Below are 24,485 nucleotides of genomic sequence, written 5' to 3'. Positions count from 1 at the left end.
AGGTGTAGGTGTGGTGCTGATATGACCTGATGGAGAAATGCCTTATTTTTGTTATAATTTGGATTTCAAAAAAACTAACAATACTACAAAGTATGAAGCTGTTCTCCTTGGAATAATAACAAAAAAAAAAAGGAGTTAAGATGGTTAAAAGATAAGGAGATGTAGAGTTGGTAGTAAGACAAGCCAGAGATCAGTATGCAGTTAAGAATTCAAAATTGAAGAACTATCTTAATAAGGTGTGGGATGAAATTGAGAGTTTTGATGATTTCTGAATTTTTTTAATTCCTAAAGAATTCAATTCAAGAGCTAATTCTCGAACAATCTCTACATCATTGCTCTTAGCTCATCTTGATTTTAAAGACTAGGTTTATAAAGTAGAAGTTCTATTTAGGCCTAATGTCCTTGATAATGAGGATTCATGGTAGGCACTTAAAGATGATAAAAAAATACTCAAATCCATTGAAGGAGAAGATTATTTTGAGTGTTTGTATTTTGAAGGAACCACTAATGCAAAAGGTGATGATTGAGTGGTACAAGATAAAAAGAAGACATGATCTGATGTGATTCAGTTGAAAGGTAACAAGATTCCACCTCATTTAATCTCTTTAGAATTTTTTTTTGATAAACATGATGCATATATAAAGAGAAAATGAGATAAAAAAAGAAAAGACCTATGGTGAATATGATGGAATCAACATAGGGACAAAAGTTAGTCCAAAGACAATAAACATAGGCAAGTGTTGCACATTGGAGGAGAGAGTAGAAATCAAGAAATTACTTGTTGAATTTGAAGATGTATTTACTTAGAGTTATGAAGATCTAAAGAATTTGATGGGTGGAAAGTTTAAACATGAGATCCCTCTCAAACTAGATGCAACACATCTTAGGTAGAACTAGAGAAATTATAATCCTATATTTGAAGGAGCAATCTTCAAAGAGATTGATAAAATGCTATATGCCAAGATTATATATTATATTAATCATTCTACTTGGGTGGCTAATATTGTACCAATGAGGAAAAATATTGGAGAAATAAGAATTTGTTTAGATTTCAAAAACTTAAATCAAGCCCCACTGAAGGATATTTTTTCTCTCCCTAATATGGATCATCTTTTACAAACTATTGTAGGATTAGAGATGATGTCTATGTTGGATGGATTTTTAGGATACAATCAAATTTAGGTTAATAAAATGGATTAGTTCAAGAATACATTTATGATACCATGGGGTAAATTTGCATACAATAGAATGCCTTTTGACTTAATCAATGTAGGAGAAAATTTCTAGCGAGGAATGAATTTAGCTTTTGAGGGTTTCAAAGATAGAATTGTTCTCATATATCTTATAATTTGACATTCTTTTCCAATAAGAGAAAAGATCATACTAGGGATATAGAGAAGGTGTTACAAAGATGAAAAGAGTATGGTATCTCTCTAAACCCAAAGAAATCAATATTTTGTGTTATAGAAGGCAATTTATTTGGTCATATTGTATCTCAAGGAGTAAAGATTGATCCAAATAGGGTTAAAGCTATTCAATAATTAAGTCTACCATTGAGTAAAACTAGAGTGAAGTCCTTCTTTGGAAAAGCAAATTTCTTGATAAGATTTTTTCCTAATTTCTCTAAAATAGTTAAACATATAGTTGATATGATGAAAGTAAATAAAACTTTCAAATGGAGTGATGTTGGAAAAAGGGCTTATGAAAATATCAAGGGTGCAATTTCTAAAACCCCCTATACTTGATCATCCTAATTACACTGAGGAATTCATCATTTTCTATTATGCCTCAGAACATACCATGTCAGCTATATTGATGAAAGAAAATAAAGAGGGGATACAAGCTCTAATTTATTTCATGAGTATACTACTAAAGAATCAAGAATTGACATTTTCACAGATGGAGAAACATGCATATGCAATGATATATGTACCAGATCCTACTATAAAATGTATTTTGACACAACTAGATGTTGGTTGCAATAATGGAGGAGTGGGGATAGCCAAAGTTCAAGAATATGATATAGAAATAAAACTAAACAAACTTGTAAGAGGAAATGCACTCTATAGAGCTTTAGTAGAAGATAAACAAAGCAAAGAAGAAGATACTCCAAAGGTTCTTGTGGCAAGTCTTCAGGATCCCTAGTTCTCAAACATTACTTATTTTTTGAGATATGGTGAATGACTTGAAGCATTGACTACTAAAAAAAGAAGGGATCTCAAAATAAAAGCATTGAGATATACAATTCATGATGATGTCTTATATAAGAGATGCATTGATGGAACATTTTTAAGATGTGTGGATAAGGAGAAATAGGTAAAGTTGTTAAAATATTTTCATGATGAAGCATGTGGGGGACATTTTTCTAGCATTGTCACTATATTCAAAATTTTGAGACAATGTTATTATTGGCTTGGTATGTTTAAAGATTCATATAAGTAGGTGGTTAATAGTGAGAAATGCAAGATGTTTACTAGTAAGCCTCATCTGGCTACCTTACATCTTAGACCAATAGTAAATGAAGCTACCTTATATATTGACTGCCACAAATTATTTTAGTAAATGTGTTGAAGCTAAGCCAATGAAGAAGAATTCTTGAGAAGTGCTATGTGAGTTTCTCAAAGAACATATTCTAGTCAGGTTTTGAATTCCTATGAAGTTAGTAATGGATAATGCATATTTATTTTCCTCTTAAGAGATCACCAAGTTTTGCTATGATAATGGTATTCAAGTTGGACATTCCTCTGATTGTTTCCCTTAAGGAAATGGGTAGGCTGAGTCTAGTAATAAAAATATGATTAATATTTTGAAGAAATTGGTATTAGATAATTAGAAAGGTTGGCAAAAGAGAATTAATGATGCTTTATGGGATGATAGAACCACACCTAAAAGGTCTATTAGGATCTCACCTTTTGATTTGGTGTATGGAGTAGAAGCTAATTTGTCATTGCCATTAGAACTAACTACTTGTAAATTGAAAATTGTAATTGAAGATGATGTCTTGCAAGATGGGCTAGAGAAGAGGATCTTATATCTTACTATACTACAAAAAGAGAGAGAAGAGATGATTGACAAGATTATTGAACATCAGGGAAGGATAAAGAATATTTTTTGATAGAAGAGAAAGGTGTAGAAAATTTATGAAAGGTGACTAGGTATTGTTATGGGATAATAGACATGAGCCAAGATGTATGCATTCTAAGTTCCAATATTTGTGGAAAGGACCTTTTCAAATCACACTAGAAAATCAAAATAATTCTTTTAAATTGGAATATCCTAGTGGATAAATCCTACCATGTTGTTATAATGGATAAGACTTGAAGTTGTATCAAAAGAAAAATTAGAAAGTAGGTAACCCTTGTATAGTAGATAACTAGGTAGGTTTTCCTTTTCATGCATTTTTCTTAGTTTAGTTGCTTGTTTTCCTTAGGTAGTTCCTTGCTACTTTCTTAGTTTAGCCTATTATTCTTGTTTCCAAGTTGTCAACCTTGTGTGAAACTAGAGATTGCTTAGTTTCTTTCATGCACTATCATACTTAAATCCCCAGATAGAGCCAAGTATTGCCTAAGTTTTAGTCTATATCTTTGCTTTAGGGTTTTTGAATCAAGTCAAAAGTTAAAGTCTTGAGTTTAAGTCTGGATTCCCCTTCAAATGTTCTTTCTTCTCATCTCCCTTTGAGTTAACCTAATTTAGGAAATTATATGAGCAATACATTATTTCTTGGCTAGGTGATTAGGTTTTGGGATGGTTTTTTTCATGCATTTTCCTAATGAGAAGAAGATCTAGACGTTTCTAATGATTCATAATTTCTTGTTCCTAATCATGTATAAGGAAAAGATTGAACATAGATTGAACACAAATTGAATAATAAAAAATGGAGAAATGGAGAAGAACATGGTCAATGGTGGTGAAGAAAAAAGTCAAAATCAATTTGATGAATCAAACACATCTAATTATCCAAACCAACAAGTTGAAAACTCAATTGAATGATAGAATTCATGCTATGGCCTAGCTAAAAATTCAAATAGTTACCTATCAAATTAGGTCAGATTTAAATATTAAACCAAAGGAGAATGCATTCCATGATCAGATCTTACATGATCAACACCCCTTACTTTTTTTCTTTCCAAAGATATTTGAGGTTTAGACAATGGGAAAAAAGTGATGATTCAACACATGGAACTACAATTAGATAGATTCTCTAACAGTGACAGAGGTAGGTCAGTTTTGCAAGCAACATCAAATCTTAAAAGATCAACACTTCTTGTTATGTTTCTATGGAGAGATGCATAGAAATTAGTCATAGCCACATAACAAGAGAATGACACATATACTAAGTGGACCCATGGTGGAAACCATAAAGGAAAGTCTTAATGTTTAAATCATGATCATTGATTCAACATCGATGGTAATTGAGTGACCATTAGGATATGAAAAATATGGTTTTGGCATGAAAAGAGAGAAAATGAAGAATAAATGGTTTTCTATAGGATTTTTTGAGATTGAATGAAGATGCATGATCATAGTATGTTTTCAAGAATATCATTGATTCAGAATCATCAATAGAAGAGATACCATGTACTCATATCACAATACAAATTGGACATTACAATATTTTATAATCTATTATATGACTATTGCTTTGCTAGAATTTAGAAATGATAACAAAAAACTATAAATGTAATGTCTTGTAACTTAACAAAGGTTGAAAAAACCTGAGAGTAAAGGGTTTTGTAATTCCACTTATAATATCTTCTTTTCATGTTTTGTGGTCAATGCATTAGATAGCTTTGTACTTAGATCTGAAAGACAATTGGGTATGATATAAATAATTAGATGGATTCCACTACATTTTGATAGTTGTAGTATAGTAATTCCATTTGGTACTTCATATTTGGTTCTATTTCTTCTCTTGAAAGTTTCATACATGTTAGATAATCTGTTGGAAATTGAAGGATAATGTATGTGAATCTATTAGATACTTGTTGAATTCTATTCAAGGCTAATAAATAAAGTAATTCCACTTCCTTCATATGTATAATTCTTTTCTTTCCAAATTCTGCATATAGATGGGTAAATCCATTTAGAATAGAATTAGAAGGTGGAGGATATCAAGATAGTCTACTACAATCATTCCATTGAGTGTGATAGGTTATTTATATAATTCTTTCCTGAATTATTTATGCTTACAAACAATTTGGTTATTCTTTAATGCTGTCAGGTTAAGAGCTTATAATATCAAGAATTATTGATCACCTAAAGAAATAATCATTGCATATGAAGAATTATAGTGAGCTATACCTAATTAGTTTAGGGGGTAGTGATAGGATACTTACACTGACACATTTGTTGATAAACATGCTTTTGTTTCTCCAAACATTGGGTATCAAAGAGTTAATCTAATAGGAGAACAAACTGTTAACTAATAGTCCTCTAACAAGGACTTGAGACACTATATATACTTCATAGACTCTTAACAAAGTCAATATCCTTAACATGATATTAACTAAAAAATGTTGAACTTAAGTTAAGTCTTAAGAAAAATGGTGGCAAGAATGAACTGGAACTAAAAACTAAGAATGTAGACCTTAGTGTATATGTGAAATGCGGGCCTCAAACACTCACACACACTTCAACATAGTCATTACCTGAGAGATCATCCTATAAAAAATATGAGATTATTCATCTAAGTGATCCAATAGTTCAACCTGATGGCTTCTAACTAGAAGGAGTTTTCCTTTGCTCTCAGAATGAGAAGTGGGCAACCATACCTCTAGTATGAAGGATTTTATCAAAGCTATATGAGAATGTAATTAATCTATATGAAATGCATTTTAATCTAATAATAAAGAAAGAAAGTTACACTATATGAATGCATTTTAAGCTAATATGAGATTAAAATATAAGAAAATAAACTAGCTATAAATGTATGAAAATGAGTTAGTATTCCAACATAGATTCAATGCAAATTCAATTCAACCCTCATAATGAGGAATTGAAGGCTGCTTAAATAGAATTCTAGGATTGATCAACAATCAAGATCAATTGGAAAGAACGGTTAGGATTGAAGATGAGATTTAGTTGGAATTGAAACTTGTGTAGATGAAATTAACTATTTCAGATCTAAGTGTTATGAAGAGTTAACTGATTCTCATCTGAGTGTAAGAAAGAGTTAACTGAATGGACTCTACTTCAAGAGGTAGTTCACTTAGAATTTCAATTTTTGACTAGAAGAGAAGATTTTGGAGAAGATATTTAATTTAATAAAATAGGATATTACCTCATAAATGCATAATTTCAATTAATTGAATAATTAAAATTAGGACATTATCTTATTAAATTAAATACATTTAATTCCTTTGTACATTAGCTAAAGAAGTAATTAAATTAAATTAAATTATGAACACTTATAATTAAATTAAATTTAATCAACAGCTTTAATGTAGCTAATTTGAGTTGATACTTACAAATTAAATAAAGAGTATAATTAATGCAAATTAGGGTTTTTTTGCATTTGATAGTTAGGTCAAGTAGCAAGTATCAAAATTAGAATTGCCTATTGAAATAGGACTTAAAGATGATTGAATAGACCAGAATTGGTTAACATGGCAAGGTGCCAATTTTGGGGTATTAAATTTTCCCTTCTTTGAATTAATGTGCAAGTAGCATGTTCAATTCAAAGATATAAGAAGTATGAAGCATAGATCAAGAAATGAGATTGGTTCTAAAATTGATGATATAGAGACCAATTGATAAGCTTTCTAAGGTTATCTCTAGAAAAAACCTTAAGCTTGGGAATCCAGATAGAACACCTCGATATCGAGATTGAAAAGCTTTTAAAGGATATCTCCAAAATGAAGCTTAACCTTAGGGAATCCATATAGAACACTTAAATACCAAGATTGATAAGCTTTTAAAGTTTACCTCTAGATTGAAGCTTAAACTTAGGAAATCTAGATAGAACACCTAGATATTGAGATTGATAAGCTTTTAAAGGTTATCTCTAGAATGAAGCTTAACCTTAAGGGATCCAGATAGAACACCTAAATAGCATGATTGATAATATTTTAAAGGTTACCTCCAGAATGAAGCTTAACCTTAGGGGGTTGAGATAGAACACCTAGATACTAAGATTGATAAGATTTTAAAGGTTATCTCTAGAATGAAGCTTAACATTGGGGGATCCAACTAGAACAACTAGATACCGAAATTGATAGTACAAAGATTGTCAAATTTCATAGAATTGTTACCAAAACAAGACACAATCTTTATTATTCAGGGTGTAGCCTATCTTGATACCTATCAATTGAATAGTGATTAAAAGTAAGAGCTTAGAATTATCCCTAAAATGAGGCTTGATTCATAGCAAGAGTTAGGACCATCTCCAGAATGAAGCTTAATCCTTAGCAAGAATATGGAATTATCTCCAAAGTGAAGGTTAATCCCCCAAAGTCCAGATAGAATACCTAAATATTGGTCCATAAAAGATAACAAGACTTATCATGAGTCATAGAATCATCCTCAAATGCGGCTTTATCCTCAAGAGTGAAGGTTTAGAATCTTCCTATACTTTTCCATCAAACTCTAATAAAAAATGTTATCAGGTGTGATCAACTGATCAAAAGATGAGATAGATGGCATATGATGCTAGACAGAGGGGAACAAGATGCCCTAAGTGATGAGATACCTCAAGTAATAAGATGCCTTAGGTGATGAGGACATAAGATTCAGATTGAGTTGAAATTCAGATTCAATAATGTAATTATCTTGCCCTCTCAGGAGTGAAATCAAAAGATGACACTCTAGAAAAGTGATGTAGAGTAGTATGTGGAGAAATATTGAAGAAATTAGAGCTTTAAAAGAATATAGAAGAGATGAAAATGATCAGAAGAAATTTTGAAGTTGATTCATAGTCATTTTGAGGTCTAAAAGACCAAGTTTGAACAAAGTTGACCAAATTTGATCATAATTGACTTTTTCCATAAATTTGGAGAATTTAAAGAAATATGTGACTTGAATAGATTCCTAGATTCAAAAAGTATTAGAAAAATGGACTACACAAGCATTCAATCACGTCAGTCCCAAAAGTTTAAAGTGTAATTTTGAGCTATTTAAGTGTGTCAGATTTTGAATTTAGTGCTAAAAATGAGTTCAGAGTAGCCAAATTAGTGAGGGAGGTGATTTGTAACAAATCAGAGCACTTTGAAAAATTATGTCAAAACCTATAGAAGGGCCCAATGGGTCATTTTCATATCATTTGTACTTTTGTCCTTTGTGGAGAAGATAGGTCTAAGGAGAAAATGGTTGTCCCCATGCATTCACACAAATTTGAGTGCTCCTAATGACACAACCGACTAGCAAAGTATGGACATCTGGTGAGTAATCGATAACCTTGCTTTACATTTCAATTTTCAAGCATTTTGAGGTATTTATATGTTGTTTTAGGGTGTTTTCAATATTTTTCATGTCAGTTCTAACATGAGGATGTCTCTCTCACACAAAGCTAGTCTCTATTTATGTAAAGAAGTACTAGGCTAGTACTTCTTCACTTGGTATGTTAGGTTTTTCTATGTAAAGGATACCCATCTCTCTCATAAAAAGCCCTAATTTTATTTCATTTTTTGCTCATATCTTTATCACTCTTTGCATGATAAAGTGTATACTAGAATGAAGATGTATAAGCTTGCATGAGATCATGAGATGTCACATGGAACTCTAGTGTACAGTGCAAATTTGATATTTAAAAATTTGGTTTCATCATTGATGTTTATGCTATCATTTGATGTTTTTTCTCATCTAAGATTGATCGTGTGCATATTGTTTTTGTATTTGTAGGTTAGCTTTTTAGATAGCACATTTAGGTCCCATTACACACCCTACAAAGCTTTATTGCGAAAACTTGACGATGCTAACATGGCACACATTGATAGATTGGGATGATCCCAAGAGTGCTAGTGAATCATGACCTTCTAACTACATTGGCTGAGTGTTTCCATTTAGAGATGAATACCTTCTATGTACCTCAGGGAGTGATGACCATTACACCTAAGGACATGTATAGGATATTGCATATCTCATTTCATTGACCACATGCTTTTTATGATACAATTTTATAGATAGGTATAGAGGCACTTAGGGCCATGTTTTAGGAGGATTTGATCAAGGTAGAGCCATCGCATGGGATGAGCTAGTAGACACCTATAGGTTCCCTCATAGATTACTAATGGTGTTGGGTATATCAGCTACTTCTTGGTGCCAGACATAGGTCAACATGGCTCAAAGTGTGGATGGGGTAGTATACTTCAGATGATGTTGCAAACACCAGAGAGATATGAGTGGGGTAAGTGCATACTCAAACACATGTTCCATGAGATTCATGAGATAGTATATCATGAGAGGAAGAGCATGGCCACTAGGGTCTATGTTCTTTTGATATGAGCATGGGAGCACTTGCGAATCACTAGACCCATTTTTGCAGATAGCAGGTTGCCCATAGAGCCATACATATGTAGATATCAAGGACAGTTAACCCAAATAGCTTTGGGGAATACTAAGGACTGGAGAGGTTAGCTAGATGATTTTGTGTCATTAGTATGGTGGTTGTGAAGAGAGATGGAGGATTAGGATGATGCACCCTAAGAGTTGGGATTCCAACTAACTCGTGTATGGCAACAGTATGGGAGGGCACAACATATTTCATAGTAGTATTGATTGTATGTGTGGCCAGTGATACATCTAGACAATGGGTGGTCCCTGAGATTAGATATTAATAGATCAATGATTGATGTGCATAACTTGGTTGCAACACAATGGGATTACCAAGTGGCTATAGTGGATGTAGGGATGACTCCCGCATATTAGGCCCATTTTGTGAGTTATCCCTTTCCATCGTTTATATAGCCAGTGGGGATGATTGTACCTATTTAGCTATTATAGGTACCATAAAGACTACCTTGTAGTCATAGCAAGAGACAACCAGGCATAGGATGAGGTGAGATGGGTTCCCTAGGAGCCATTGGAGAGGACACCCAAAGACCATGTATAGTGGTAGTGCAACCAGATGAGCAGCTTGCTAAATAAGGTGATGAGGAGATCCTGGACCATCCTAACATAGGGGCCCAGGGTGGAGATATCTTGGCATAGACCTAGGAGGCCCTAAGGAAATCATGAGATAGATTGTGTGTAGCACAATGGTAGCTAAATGAGCCCCACATACAAGTGGTGGTGCAAGACACCCAGATAGTAGAGTGGGATTAAGAGATCTGCAATTTATGGGAGCAACTAGAGATAGCAGATTAGAGATTAGAGTAGTAGTAGGATGAGATCTAGTTGCAGTCCACTATGGTAGCCTATTATTTTGTAGCACATGCAACAATAGTTCCAGATTAGGTTCGGTGCAAGACACCTAGATAGTAGAGTGGGATTAAGAGATCTACAATTTATGGGAGCAGCTAGAGCTAGTAGATCAGAGATCAGAGTAGTAGTAGGATGAGATCTAGTTGCAGTTCACTACGGCAGCCTATTATTTTGTAGCACATGCAATAGTAGTTCCAGATTAGGTGCCTCAATTTTCCTAGTATGCACAAGAGTCAAGAGTTGCACGAAATTTGGTGAGATAGATATGCCTCCTCCTCCTCTATTACTAGTGGGGGGTAAGGGGGAAGGAGAGAGTTAGTTCTTGTTATTCCAATTTTGATATGGCTATGTATCAATTGTTGTTCTAGCACCATTTTGTACCATTTTTTTGAGATCAATAGTGCTCGAGTAACATCTATTTTTGCACTGATGTACACTTTTGACATGATATATATCTATATATGAGATTTTGATTTGAGTATCATTTGCACATGTCACTTTTCTCTCATTACCTTTACATCTTGTTATACATGATATGTTTTATGCTATGATTATGAATGCAAATATGATGTGATGTAAAAAATTAGTGTAGATGAGATGAATCATGATAGTATGTATGAAATGCAAAATTTGAATTAGCTATCATCTCATGCAGTGTTATGCTTCGTTGATAGTGATTGGTTTCCCTTGAAGATCAATATGACAAACCAAAGAAGTGAACACTTATGTAGTCGAGAAGAAATGTGATACTTTGAAGAAGCCAACAATCACTGATCACAAAGGACACAAGTAGATAAGTGTTCAAAGCATGTGCTTATGTATATGCAAAGTATGTAATGCAAACCCACATTATATACAATCCCAGGTTTGGGTATCGAGCTTCAAATTTTATCATCATTGGTGAGGCTAATTATTGCCTCTATTTTATGCTAATTTTAATGCTTTGTTTTAATACTTCCAAGACATTTTTGAGCTTATTCTTAGTTGAAGTTATGATAAGTCCAAGATAGAATTGTTAACCCATGGGTAGATAGATATGTCATACTTTGACAATATTATACATATAATGCATTATTTCATATAACCATCAGAATGTGTGTTCTAATATTTGGATTGAATTTGATTATGCTTATTTTTGCAAATATTTCTTTATTGCAACTAACTTGTTAAAGAAGAAGTTGGAGGATGATTTATAGCATTCAAGAAGGAACGTTAAGGCCTAGCTATGGTTGAAGAACCATAACAGTACTAGGAAACACGACTGCTACAAAGGAGGAGCTATTATTCCAAGAATGTAGGGATGAAGTGTTGCTTTATTCCCTCTGCATTTTCTATTATGTTGAATTAGTTATCTAGAATTTATTGCTTATATTGCGAGCTTTTATATTTCCTTCTTCTTCTTCTTATCTAGTAGATTTGTAATCAGTTTGTTTTCTTTCCTATTTTAGAATAAGTGTTGATCCTTCGTTTATAAGGATTAGATCAACATTTTTTTGTTAGAGAATTTTTTTTATGGAAAATCATTGTTTACACTCATAGTGAGTTGTTTTAAAGATTTATGTATTGTTCTTATGTAAGAAGTTTTGGAATATAATGAAGTAATTCTTGGTTTACACTCTATGTTAGTAGATTAGAAAAAGCCAACCAAGGGGGCCCACTTGGGAGGTGAGTTAGATTAGAGTAGTATATATTTACTTCCAACATTCCTATTATTTTAGGTAGAAGTTGTAAGTTTCTTCTTGTAGCATCATACTTTGTGAGTGTTCCTATAGAACCTACAAGAGCAGTTATAGTGGATGGTCCAAGTTGAAATATACATTAGCATATAGTGGTATTTTCAGCATTCATTTTAGTAAAGAGTTAAGTATGTTACTTTCCTGCAAAACTAGTATAGGTTCTTTCTTTATATTTTAATTTCTTGTAACATAAGTATAATGACTTCTTAAGGAACCTAGTGTACATACCATGCCAACCATTTGAAGTATACATCCCTAGATTGACAAATTAAATGCACCTCATGGTAGGAGAAGTAATCCTTAGATTGAATAAAATATTTCCAAGTAAGGCTTTGAGCATGATTATCACACATGTATTGTGAGTTAGACCATTTTTGGTGTCGTTGCTGATGATGGTCTCAAACTAGGAACATCTTTTTGGGTCATATTTTTTTAGGACATAGGCCCTAATTTTCCTATAGGTTCTTCCTCTAGAGTATAACCTTTGGACACAAGTGGTCTTTAGCCTTTTTCTAAAATCTTGGCCAACTTTCTTGATAGTTCTAGTCCAAATCCACCTATTATTAACAATTTCATAGCCAACACTTCTATTCAGCAGAAACTCCATAATCGAATACCTCATATAATGGCATACCCTACTTTTCCATTTCCTCTCCTGAGCCTCATAACCAATGAAAATCTAAAAAACATAACCATAGCTACTCTTCATAATTTTTATGGCCTTGTAATTGAGGATTGTGATACTTTCTTGTTTGAGTTTGACATACTTTTTCATATCATTGATTATAACACTGATGCCCATAAGCTGAAGTTATTTCCAAAAACATTGAAAGAATTAGCCTTATGATATTTCATGGGTTTAGGAGCTAAAGCAGTAGGTACTTGGGATAAAATGCGAACATTATTTCTAGAAAAATACAAGGATTATAGCAACAAGAATAATCCAAGAGGAGATGAAATTTTTATAATATGACAAATGGTGGATGAAACATTGGAAGGCTATGTTTCACATGTCTTATACATAATGTAGAAGAACACCTAACATGTACTGGCAGAGGATTCATAGAATCTAGTCTTCTTGAGAGGGGTAAATGATAATTGTCTAGAAGCATTAGACCTAATGAATGGTGGTGATATATACCAATTGAAATAACCCTGACAGGTTATTGCTTGCTCCAGCACCAAAAAAACTCTTTATACTTCAGCTCTGATACCACTGAAATAACCCCGACAGGATTATTGACTCTTTAAGCACCAAAATCTTAAAGCTGATAATTGGATAATGCAGAGCTTGATCCAAAACCGTCTTCTTTCAAATGCTGGATCTGCAACAACTGGTTTGAGGCTGTACTGATACTTCCGAAACTAGCCGCTTGATGATTATGCAGTTATCTCTTATCCATGTTAATGACAGATTTTACATTATTATTCCTTGTGGACAAATCGCAAGCTGCACATGCATTTTCCAATATGGAAATCGCGGGTATCTGAGGTTTCTCCGTGTCTGGCTGATGTAGTAACTGACGGGTTTACCAAATCATGCTGGACACCCTTTCAAAGCCTCTCCAAATGATGACTAGTTGGCTGAGTTGGATGATGTCTGTGGGTTCACCCAATATTGAATCACGATTTCCGCTGAGTTCCAAAAAAAAGTCTGCGACTAATCTCCAAACCCGCGGTATATTCTTGCATTCTCTTTAACTCCCAAACAGGTAACTGACGGTCGTGTTGTAATATGAATCTCACGAAGATGAGCAATGCCGAATGAGAGGACTCTGGTTTCAGCGAGTCTCAACCCTTGAATGTTCGTTGTTAATGGGATCTCATTCTGTGACGGGTAGGGTCTTGAAGCCCATCGACTCGTCCAAGCAACCCTTGTAATCCTCAATGATAGGTCATCCGAACCTGACCTGAGACTCGCATGCCAAACTTGATCCAGCCACTTGAATTTGCTTGCAAGTGAAATAAATTCATGCCTATAATATCTTCTACAAATTGCACCTTCTTGTCCTGTTGTTCTGGATCGAATTCCTGATTTGAAGTTAATTCCTCCCGAATTCTCTCCAATCTCTGCAACAATTTGTGGAATGATGACGAACTCTATCCTTGCTGCTTCCTAAATGAACAGTGATGCTTAAACCCTAAAGTTGGCCTTAAGCCACCAATAATCGCCCTGATGAAATGACTGGATGTCACCTCCAATCAGCAATAATTTAGATGATATTTCACACCCTCAAAATTGCGCACCAATTGAGAGTTTTTGTTCTCAATGGCCAGTTGTGACGATTGCAGAAACCCTAGGTTCCACAACGCACCTGTGATTGAATCACAATTTGAAACAAAGAGAGATAAAACACTGCCTGATTCAAATGGAGCCCCGGGGTGCCTATTTATTCTTTTCTCCCCATCCTCTCCAGAGACTTCTTGAACATTTTTGATCTTATCCCTCAAGTGACTTTATTAAATATTTTTATAATCCAAGTCACTTTATTAAATATAAATTTATCTTTTAATATTTATTTATTTAATTAAAATAATTAATTAGTCATCCTTAAAATATTCATTATTTGGGACAACCAGATTAATTAAATTAATTAAATCGAACTGTCACCAAAAATGGGGACATGACACCAATCTTCTTGCGATGACCTCAAGAAAATCTATCTTAATTACTCAGGATGAATTATAAATAAAGGAAAATGGTACTAGTCCACAACCACTAATGGGATCAATTAGGGCATTTGAAAGCTTGAAATATCTAATGTACTCTCATATTTCTAGTAGGATATCCTAAATGATGTCATTACACATCTCAACATAATGATTGCAAAGAAGAAGCATGAAGAATTTGAAGCATGATTGGTGGAATACTGTCCTCACTACCACAAACAAAAGCAAGATTGTGCATGTAAGTTGGTAGCCAACCTTGAGAATCAACATTTTCCAACTGAGTGCATGAAGATAAATAGAGATAATAAACAATTGCTCTTCATTGCTCACTGGTGACCATGGGATTCAAGATAATGTATGCCTTGAGATCCTCTATAATTTTTGAATCCTTATAGTAATTAATGAAAAAAAAAGCTATTAGAATCCTTCTCAGTAGTACTAACCTTCGTGGCTAAACCAACAAAACAACTAGTGGCATAACTAGGAAAACAATCGGTGGCCTAACCAATGGAAAAAGGAATGGAAAAATTAGCAGAATCAATGACAACTACCACATAGAAATTGGTAGCATAACAACCAATGGAGGGGGCCTCTATAATGGCCTCACCAAAATTCTAGTAACCCAAAATTGCTACCTCCAATCTAACAACCTACAATAATACCACCTCCTACAACAGATAATACTAATCCTAAGCCTACCCAATTGGCTACTTAGTCTTAGTCAAATCCAAGCAACATGCAACAATAGCAACAAATTTACACTACTCATACTCAATAGTGCCCTATATATTCACCAGAGGTATTTGATATCCATTTGAGATCAGGTAAAACTTTTCCTAGACTAGAATACTCTATTATCATGGAAGTTGAAGGCACTCTTGCAACACCCCTTCCAGAAGTTATATTGCCAAATACCAACCTACAAACTAATGTACCCTATAGGACAACCGATCATACCATCATAAATACTCCCTTTCCACATAGGCTAAATAAAGATAAATCTATATCACAAGAAGAAGAGACATTTGATATTATTTTGTAGCTAAAAAACATGCACATCCAAATTCTTGTATTCCAAGCTATCAAGGATGTCCCTCTTTATGGAAAGGATATTAAGGAAGTATGCCTTAAGAAGACAAGGAAAAAGAAGAGAGATACCCAAATAGTCCACATTGTTAGGCAATTAGTAGATATCATATTAGGAAAGGTAGTGATACCAAAGTATATAGATCCTCGTAGTCTAGTAGTTAATCTGATCATAAATGGAAAGGCTGTGGAAAATACTTTAGTTGATCTAGAAGCAACAATAAATGTGATGAGTAAAGATAGAATGCATAGATTACATTTGGAAAGCTTAAGAACAACTCCCATAGTGTTACAACTTGTTAATAGTTCAACTATCACTCCAAATTGTCTCATAAAAGATGTGATAGTGACTTTAGATTCATGGGAATACCTAGCTGATTTTCTGATCTTATCACCTAAAGTAAAACATACTTGCTATCTTATCATATTAGGGAGACCATGATTAGCCACCATTGATGCTAAAATTAGTTTCAAATTAGGTAGTATGACAATTTCAAATGATCAAACCATAAGGAACCTAGAGCTATACCAACTTGCCTAGCCCCAACCAAACTTGGTAGAACCTACGTGGACAAATTTAAGAAATGAAGGGGAAGAACTAAATTCCATGGATCAGCTCATGATGCTACATAGGTAGTCTTTTCTAAAAATATAGGAAGAAGATTATGTAGTACAAAGCATTCTTACTAGTGAGTGTATTATGGCCAGAGATATTTTTGAAAGTTTTGTCATAAAGCTATGTATGTATGAATACTATGTCTACTAAGAAAGCCCTAAAATAATTGGCAAGTGAAGTAGCTACAAGTCTAGTAATAGAAGTGTCAATGGTAGAATTAACAACTACTATGAAAATTTTGATTGGTCATGATCTCCATGTAAACAACAAGGTGTCCCTATCACAATTAGCATTGTTAACCAAGCTCGTCAATAGGCATGAAAAAGCCTTTCCTTGGGTTTATAATGATATGGTAGGATTGATCCCTAAAATATACACCCATATGATATACATCAATGATGGAAGCTTACAACTCTATCAGCCTTATAGGAGAATAAATTCAACATTGTGCAAAATAGTTAAAACTAAGTATAGAAGTTGTTGGATGTTGGATGTTGGATTCATCTATCCAATCTCTGATAGCAAATGGGTATCACCATTATTTATTATTCCCAAGAAAGGAGGAAAGTGGCAGATATGTGTAGACTATAGTGAATTAAATAATGCCATAAAGAAGGATCACTTTCCTTTACCCTTTATTGATTAGGTTTTGGATACTTTGGCTAGAAAGAAATACTTCACATTTCTAGATGGATACAGTGGATACAATCAAATAAGTATTGCTCTAGATGATCAAGAGAAGACCACATTTACATATCCTTGGGGTACCTATGCCTATTCTGTATTACCATTTGGATTAAGCAATGCACCTACTACTTTTCAAAAAGTTGTAATCAACATCTTTGCTAATAGATCACATGACTACATGGAGATATAAATGGACGACTTTGCTACATTTTGTGTCACATTTGAGGAAGCTTTGAAGAACTTTGAGAAATTACTAAACCAATTTAAAGAGCATAATCTATCTCTTAATAGTGAGAAATGCTTTTTGATGATGATTGAAGGTGTGGTATTGGGACATTTTATCTTTGAAGCTAGAATCCAAGTAGACCCTCTGAAAGTAGAGGTAATTCTCACACTCCCTACTCCCACAAAGAAAAAAGAAGTCAGATCTTTCCTAGGATATTCTGGCTATTATAGGATGTTTATCAAGAATTTTAGTCAGATAGCTAGTTTTCTTTATACTTTTCTTACCATAGTGGCTAATTTTCTTGGATAAAGGAATGTGATGATTCCTTCCAGGAGCTGAAGCCATTATTAACAACCACACCAATACTTAGAGGTCCTGATCAAACTTTTCCCTTTCAAATACATATAGATGCTTATGACTATGCCATAGGTGCAATCCTAGGACAAAAATCTCAATATCTTGAAAATAAAATCTACTATATCAATAAGATCCTTCATGGATTGGAGTTGGACTATACAATGAATGAAAAAGAAATCTTACCAGTAGTTTATGCTCTAAATAAATTCTAACACTACATAACTTTTTATCCCATATTTGTTCATATTGACCATGTAGCAATTAAGTATCTCATGAATAAACCTACCATTATAGGCAAGTTAGCAAGATGGCTACTTCTTTTGTATGAATCTAATATTACAATCATTAATAAACTTGGGAAAGAAAATGTGGTAGCTAATTATCTATCCATAATCTAGTATGATGAAGATGATACTACTTTGATAGATGATACATTTTTAGATGAGCATTTGTTTCATATTTTTGTCAAAACCCCATGGTATTTAGATATAGTTAACTACATTGCAACTAATAAAATGACACCACATATCTCTTACAAGTATAAGAGGTTTCTTGTAGAGAAAAGCTTCCATTTCTCTTGGATTGATAATATACTATTTTACACTAGACCTGATTAAGTTATGAGGAGATGTGTGAGAGTAGATGAGACATATGGAATTCTACATGCATTTCATAATGAACCATGTGGAGGGTACTTTGCAACAAAAAGAACAGTGTTAAAGATTTTAACAATTGGTTACTATTGGCCTACAATTCATAAATATGTAACCAATTATACACAAAATTGGGATATATGTTAGAGGATGGGTTAACCAACAAAAAAAGATGGAATGTCTCTCAATACAAAAATGGTGCTAACACCATTTGACAAGTGGGGCATGGACTTCATTGGTCTAATAGATCCTCCATCCAATGGGAAATCATATATCATTGTATGTACTGACTACCTAACAAAATGTGTTGAAGTCAAAGCCATGAAGCATGCCCGTGACCATAAATTTGTTGAATTCCTATATGAAGGAATCTTTACTTGATATGGCATATCAAGAGAACTTGTTACTAACCAGGGTGCTCAATTCACTTCCAATCTAATCATAGAACTAATCAAGGAACATAATATCAAACACCAAAAATCAAGTCCCTATCACCCTCAAACTAATGGAAAAGTAAAGGTTACAAATAAAGAGATAGAAGCCATCTTGACAAATATTGTTCATTTGCACAGTAGGGATTGGAGCAATAGAGTACCAAAAGTTGTTTGGGCATATTAAACAACATTGAAGACCACAATAGGATTTTCACCATTTGAATTATTTTATGGAAAAGTAGCAATACCCATTGATTTTTAACACAAAACATTAAGGAATATACTAGAGCTAAACATTGATCTCCCTGTAGCATAGAGAGAGTGCTTACTGCATCTTAATTCTTTGGGTGAAATGTGCAAATCTCCCCTAGAATGCACATTAATCATATAGAAGAAAAGGAATCAATGGAACAATTCCCACATTAAGAGTAAGCAATTTCAAATTGGAGAGTGGGCATTACTTTATGATTCCAAATTTAAAGATATACTAGGTTAGTTGCGGACATGATGGTTGGGTCCCTATGAAATGTGCCATGTATTTGAAAATAAAGCCATCCAGTTAACCACAATTGACCCAGTAATTTTCACTAGTCAATGGACATCAGCTCAAGTTGTATAAATAGCCCCAAATAAAAGAAGACTTCCTGCAACAATTTCAACACCTAGTTTCAAATGCACAATAGGTAGCGCTTCCTACAACACAAGGTATCAAACTTCTTCTTGTATCTCTTCATTAAGAATTTCTTCGAGCATGCCCATAAAAAAAACTTGATGTCAACTCATCTCATTTATTTATCTACCACCCACCCATCTTCCATGTCATCATTTTACAATGCTTTAAATAACATGGTAAGTTTGCTAATGTATGCTGTCACTATTGACCTTCGACTCTCACCACATTTAACTAGCACATTTGATAATCAAATTGGTAAGTATAAGATTTTCAATTTTTTTTTCATTTTTAGCGCATAGATTTTGTTAGTTATATCTATTACTACATTAAACATATTTTTGCAATGTTATGCCAGTTTTGTACCTCGTGCCAATTATGACAAGTGAGGACATTTGCCCATGTTTCATAGAGGGTAGGGAAGCTTCAAATTCCCAATGAAATTTCTATTTATTCATTAACGATCCTCAAATTTGTACTCTCTCTTTGATTAAATCTAGTTTATTCCCAAATAATTCGTCATTGTTAGACTAAGATGTGACCCAAATTAAATTTTTAGGTGATTCTCACATATCTATGATTTATTCCCATTTAAATCACATTATTATTGCTCATAATGTATTGTTCATGACTAAAATTGATAGAAAAGAATGTGAAATATAGAAAGGGTCCATGGTTTTCAAAAAAAAAAAAAAAAGAGTCCAAAATTCATAGAAGGGAAGAAGGTAATTTTTGCAAATAGAGTAGAGGTTGAAAGTAGTAAGTGGAAATGGGAGGATAGTTGTAGTGATATGAATCAGTGGAACATAGTGTTTTACTTTTTGATGTAGAAGTAGTGAGAAGATTTAATGCATGTGGCTGGCTAGAATATTTTTTGAAACTAATGAAGTATGATGTAGAAGAAACTACTGAATTTATACATACATTTGAGGAAAGTGAAACAACAGTATGGGGATTGATAGTTATTGGCATAGAGGAGTGGATAGTGAAAGTAACTAGGCTACCAGAAGTAGGAGAACAATATCCCAATGCACATGATGCTAGATCAGCTAGAGCCTAGTTTTTTTATACAAAGTGACCCTCCTTTGGATATTGCTAAGCAAGGATGCAAAGAATGTCTCTTCCACCCTCGCATAATGTGTTGGCCATACATATTATTAGGTATTTTACCTGTAAAGGAAGATTTTTTTAATTTGCATGCACATAATTTTAAGTTTAACAATTATGTAGGATATATTTTTTTAGTAATTATCCCCAATTTCTTGTACAATATGTTATGTATTAGTGTTGAGGAAACCTAGAAAAGAAAGGACAATATTGTTACTCACCATGCCCTAATCCAATTTCTCATAGAAAGATCTCTGAGGGATGTCTCTCCTATGTCATGGGAATAATTTGTCTAGCATAAAACCCTAAAACCTCAGACTACGCCTAATGAACAACCCATTGAAGATAATGTAGTCTCAATTAACACAACTCCTGAGAAAAGTACCCAAGGTGTCAAAACTAAAAATGTGCAATAAAATGTGCCTTTACATGCTCAAATGAGAAATGTACCTACCTTTACCCAAGAAAAGTGAAAATGTAAATTACAAGAAGAAACCTCAACTTTGGCAATAGAAAAAAAAATCTGTAGACTTAAAGCAAAAAAAAAACATAGTCAACTCTTGTAGTAGCTACTTTTGTAGCAAAGACACCAAAAAGGGTAAGTAGTAAAAAGACTATGTTTCTTAAAGAAACCCCTATGTGAAGAAGCCCTAGAGTGAGAGGGAAAACTCCTAAAGTATCTGTAGAAACCAAATCCACTTCACCTAGGCAATCTAATAAAGAATATCCATAACAAGTCATCCTAGATGATTCCCCCAATCAACCTGAAATTCCAAACATTCCTTAAAACCCTAATGAGTAATGCAAGGTTGGGAAGAATGAAAGCCAAAATAATCCCCCAACAAGCCAACAAGATACTCCAAGTCGTAAAGAAGAAAAAGCCCCAATAACACATGAGTTTGTCTGTTCCAAAACTACCCTAGTTTCTTATAAGCAAACATGGTTTACATATTTCTTGGAATAGTCATGGAGGGAATAGAGGAAGAAAAATAACTATGAAAATGAAAGTGGCCCAAGTACCTTACAAATGCTTCTTATTCAGTTATATAATAAACATGTGTTATCAATAGCCCTAAGGAAAGAGGAGAAAAAGGAATTAAAGAAGGTAATAATAGATCAAGATGAAAAAATTGTAAACTTGAAAGAGCAATTGGCAAAACAGAGGCAATAGATGGATCATGTCCTTAAATTGGTTGATCAAATAATTATTTGCAGGCCACTAACTAGGATCTATGACATTTGTTTAAAAGAACAATTCCTTTTATTCTACTTGATGATTACCCTCAAAGACATAAATTCAAAATTCAAGTTAGCTTAGGAATTCTATGGTTTTTAGAAAACACTTCCATCCTGGAAACAAAATTTAATATGTGAATTGTACATGCACAATTTCATTATCCCTATAGAAACTCAATAGAATCCTTACCTTACATAGGGGATATACATCTTAGGGCCCTAATGTCCTAATTGCACAATGAGGCCAATTATGACAGACAATTGAACAATTATGGAGACAAAGAGAGAACAAAACCCTTACTATTTAAAGTAGAGAGCAATAAACTAGAAGAAATCCTTAGAGACTGGTTTAGGTTGACCTATGGTGATGTTCACAAGGAGCTAAGAAAGTAAATCTTTGAGGCCAGAACAAAGGTATATGCAGAATATGCTAACATGCCTTACTTTTTCTTTAAAAGAGCCATTACTACTGTCAAAAGTAGATGGGGTAGACTACCTGAGGGAGTCTAAAATGTTAGAGCCACAAAATCCTATCAACCTAGAGGCAACCCTTCACCAAATTCCAAAATACATATAGCTAGGAAGGTAGAATACACTAGAACTTTAGAGCCTATTAATAATGAAACCACCTATGCTCCTTTGGCCCCTCTATGATATTAACTTTGAACAACTTGGTAGGATGGATGAGGATCATAGAAGGGAAGTATAGGAAAGAACATGAGGATTCTACTACACCTTCATGAGTAATAGGAAAGGGAAGACTAAAGTTAGTGATTCCCAATATATGGCTAGAAGATGCAATGCTTGAGGACAAGCATTAAGCTTACTAAAGGGTAGTTGATGAGGCTAATTATTGCCTCCATTTTATGTTAATTTTAATACTCTATTTTAACACTACCAAGACATTGTGAACTTATGATAAGTCCAAGATAGAACTATTAATGCACAGGTAGATAAATATGTCATAATTTGCCAATATTATACATATAATGTAGTATTTCATATAACCATCCAAATATGTGGTCTAATATTTGGATTTAATTTGATTATACTTATTTATGTAAATATTTCTACATTGCAACTAACTTGTTAAAGAAGAAGCTAGAGGATGGTCGACAACATTCAAGGAGGAGTGTTAAGGTCTAGTTGCAGTGGAAGAACCATAATGGTACTAGGAGACAAGGTTGCTACAAAGGAGGAGCTATTATTCTAGGAATTTAAGGATGAGGTGTTTCTATATTCCCTCTTTTTTTACTATTCTATTGAATTGGTTATCTAGAATTTATTTCTTGTACCATGAGTTGTTATCTTTCCTTCTTCTCCTTATCTGGCGGATTTGTAGCTAGTTTATTTTCTTTCCTATTTTATAATAAGTGTCAATACTCTATTTGTAAGGATCAGATTGATATGTTTTTGGTTGCAAAAAAATTTTATGGAAAAATATTGTTGACTCTTGTAATGAGTTATTTTACAATTTTATGTATTGTTCTTATGTAAGGAGTTTTGGAATATAATGAAGTAATTCTTGGTTTAAATTTTGTGTTAGTAGATTAGTAGAAGCCAACCAAGGCAGCCAACTTGGGAGGTGGATTAGACTAGAGTAGTGTAGATGTACTTCTATCATTCCTAGTATTTTAGGTAGAAGTTGTAAGTCTTTTTCTATAGTAGCATACTTTGTGAGTGTTCCAGTAGCGCCTACAAGAGCAATTATAGTAGACAGTGTAAGTTGAAATATAAGTTAGAATATAGTTGTAATTTTTTCATTCATTTTAGTAAAGAGTTATGTGTATTAATTTCCTACAACACTAGTATAGGCTCTTTCTTTGCATTTTATTTTCCTACAACATAAGCATAATGACTCCTTAAGAAACCTAGTGCACATACCTTGCCAACCATTTCAAGTATAGGTCCTTGTGTTTAAAAATTAAATGCACCTCATGGTGGGAGAAGTAATCCTTTGATTAAATAAACTATTCCTAAGTAAGGCTTTAGGCATGATTATCACATACCTATTGTGAACTAGACCAATCACTGAGTGTATAGCGAAACCTTAGATGTCATACAATTCCCACTAACATAGTAATCATAGGATTATGAATATGACATCTGTTCTAGTTTTTTTGAGATCAAATATAAGCATTCAAGGCACAGAAAGCTAGAATGACTCAAACATTTACTACATTCTTATTATTCTCAATATTCACTGCAATCTTATAAGCATTCCTTAAAGTTTCAAGATCTTTATCGCTCAACTGATAGGTCATCTTACTATCAAAAGCATTAAAATAGGTTGTAAGACAAACATCCTCATTCAACCTCATAACCTAGAATAATTTTTACATACCTTTTTGGAATCTTACATTGAAATCAAATATGGATTCATTAGGGTTCTTCTTGATGTTATTGAATTCATTCAACATGAACCCAACTTTAGTATTATCTCCATATTGTTCTTTGAACAATTTTTCCAAATCACTCCATAAACTAATGCTACCATCGGGCAACCTTCTAAACCAATACCTTGTATCCTTAGCTAGTGAATGAACAAAAAACTTCGTCACCATATCCTCATGTTCAACTTCATTATCATTTAGCATATCTATGAATACTCTTAAGTGCTCTTCACTAGTAACAACATTATTTCTAGAGAA

The sequence above is a fragment of the Cupressus sempervirens genome, chromosome 2, assembly GCF_028749045.1.
Source record: "Cupressus sempervirens isolate cs-2001-9-10 chromosome 2, ASM2874904v1, whole genome shotgun sequence".
NCBI classification, from domain to species: Eukaryota; Viridiplantae; Streptophyta; class Pinopsida; order Cupressales; family Cupressaceae; genus Cupressus; species Cupressus sempervirens.
Note: the sequence above shows the minus strand (reverse complement) of the source record.